Genomic DNA, 2,500 nt, shown 5'->3' on the forward strand with positions numbered 1-2,500 from the left:
TTTGCGAAACGTGTACAGAGCAACACAAAAAAAAAAAAAAAATAAAAAAAACACAAAAAACCCTTAAAGCAAAAAAAAAAACCGTTTATCGCGCCTCACCAATATATCTTTTATAAAATTCGATATCCTCTCCAAATATAGATCTTCGAAACACTCGCAAGACGATTACAATCGGTATAACTTTAACGTCCGTCCGAAAAGTACTTTCGGGGACTAGACGACCGATTGATCTCGTGCGGTTTCGCTATTCGATCATTTGAAGAGAACAAAAAGATATATGGGGCGACCGACAAACGGTTTTCCCGTAGAACCAGACTCGCGATTGCGTTGACACACACATCATAGCCACACCAATAGAAGAGTTTTAGGACGGTAACCCGGGTGGGGTGTTCTTTACTCAGAATATGTGCAACATCGGATCTATATAGCCATCGATACAATTCGTACACAAATGTGTCGTACGAAGAGAGAGACTTTTTTTCCTCTGGCAACATAACGGTAAGAGACATCCTTCCACACTCATAGGTTCCACTCCCTGGGGCTATGATATATATATACATATAAATTCAAATTCGAAGCAACGGTCACAATTCTACTCTATATTTTTGCGGGTTATGTGTTCTTTCGTTCAATTTCTTTCATGCGTTCGTTCGATCTCTGTACACAGTCTTCACATAGGACAGACTCGTGTAGTACGCTTTCGTGGGTTAAACCCATCTCGTTTCATTTCAGGCGACGTCGGGAGCGCGTTGAAAATGTACCAGTGAAATCTCGATAGTTCTACGGATACGAATCGTCCCGAAAAAGATTTTGTCACCGCTTCGAAGCGGTGTTTCAGACGGGCGGACGTATATAAAACATATACGACACACGACACCGCCTTCCACACTCACGCTAGTTCGAACACGATTTCCATCTCTCTCGAAGACTGTTAGACGTACGTAAAATTTCTCAATATTCATAGGACCGCGACAAACGCCGACGAAGCGCCCATCATTCGCTCGTACGTATATAGGCAACAAGTGCCATCAACGCAAGCAGTTTATAAGTACGTAAACGACCCTCAGCCAGGCGTGGTCCAGGAATTGTATCCGTGGACCGCAATGTGCGTTCGAAATGTCGATGTTCATGTGTCCTGCAGTTCACACGTTGACGCGCAATTAGCTGCGTTCTTCATCGACCCACGAGCCAAGTGATCCACCGTTCAGGGTAATTTTTCCCTTTTATTCTCTCATATATAATATAATGTGTATTTGCTATCCACCACATTTTTGTGTTATATTTCGGAACAAGCCGATACCCGAAGAGCTCCAACCAGCGCGCGAAGGAGATTCGGGAGTCGTCGTACAACGACATAATTGTCCCTTAAAGAACGAGATATTTCCGTCGAAACCATATATATATGTACGAGCAAATCCAAAACCACTGTTTTCTTGCAAGTTCGACGGTCGGAGCGAATAGAACATTGAAAAGCCTTCTATCGAAGAAACACAGAGAGTATATCACCTCCAAAAACGACGGGGATATGGATATTCAAACTGGACAATTATCAACCCGATACTGGATTCGAAAAGTTTCTCTCTCCTTTCGTCGTTATTTACACCGGACGGACTCACGGCCGGCTCTAGCTGGGTGTCATATATATATATACGTCCCACGCTCATGCTGCCACTAGCGCGCAACAGAGTAGGGTGTCAATGACAACGACACAGCATTGAAACGAGCTACACAAGCCGGTCTCTCTTGATACCAATGTAAACGAGCATTAAGTTATCTTCAGACTGCCCGATATTTTCGTCCTTTGGACTTTCCCAACGATTCCTTTTTTTCTTTTTTTTTTACACACCACAGCGAAGACTTGAGGAAGCGTGATTAGCACGCTCGCATCCCTCCCTGTCCTACTACAACTGTGTGTGTGTGTGTAAAGAAAGAAAAAAGAATACATTGGCTTTCTCTCTATCGAGAAGATGGCCTACGCAACGCAGATCAAAGGCCTAATACGTGTAATATAATACGCGTCTGGCCGTGTATAAATCACGCACGAATGATCTGGTCGGGCCCAACTCTTCTCGTACGCTTATTTTTCCGTGTTGGGGCACTATCATAAAATCACACAAACCCCAACACGTGTGTGTCTTGGAAGGAAGATGGCCTACGCAACGCAGATCAAAGGCCTAATACGTGTAGTACACACGTCTGCCGTGTAAATCACGCACGAATGATCTGGTCGGGCCCAACTCTTCTCCACCACACCACATCCCAACTTTGTACATTTTTATATATTTTTGTGCGTTGGGGCACCTTCATAATCACAAACCCCAACAACACATATATCTCTCTCTCTTTGAAAGATTTGTTGTGGCCTACGCAACGCAGATCAAAGGCCTAATACGTGTAGTACACACGTCTGGCCGTGTAAATCACGCACGAATGATCTGGCGGGCTCAACAATATCTTTTTTTTTTATATGAATTCTTATCCACAAACTAATCGAATTCAT

General features: G+C 43.6%; 1 non-coding gene across 1 annotated transcript; it reads right to left on the reverse strand.

Annotated features, from left to right (window-relative positions):
* Positions 1–1,057: 1,057 nt before the first annotated feature.
* On the reverse strand, positions 1,058–1,212 carry LOC143263252 (5.8S ribosomal RNA). The gene has a single exon (XR_013036766.1). It is a non-coding gene; the product is annotated as a 5.8S ribosomal RNA (ribosomal RNA).
* Between the last annotated feature and the right edge of the window lie 1,288 nt (positions 1,213–2,500).

The sequence above is a fragment of the Megalopta genalis genome, unplaced genomic scaffold (genome assembly GCF_051020955.1).
Source record: "Megalopta genalis isolate 19385.01 unplaced genomic scaffold, iyMegGena1_principal scaffold0406, whole genome shotgun sequence".
NCBI classification, from domain to species: domain Eukaryota; kingdom Metazoa; phylum Arthropoda; class Insecta; order Hymenoptera; family Halictidae; genus Megalopta; species Megalopta genalis.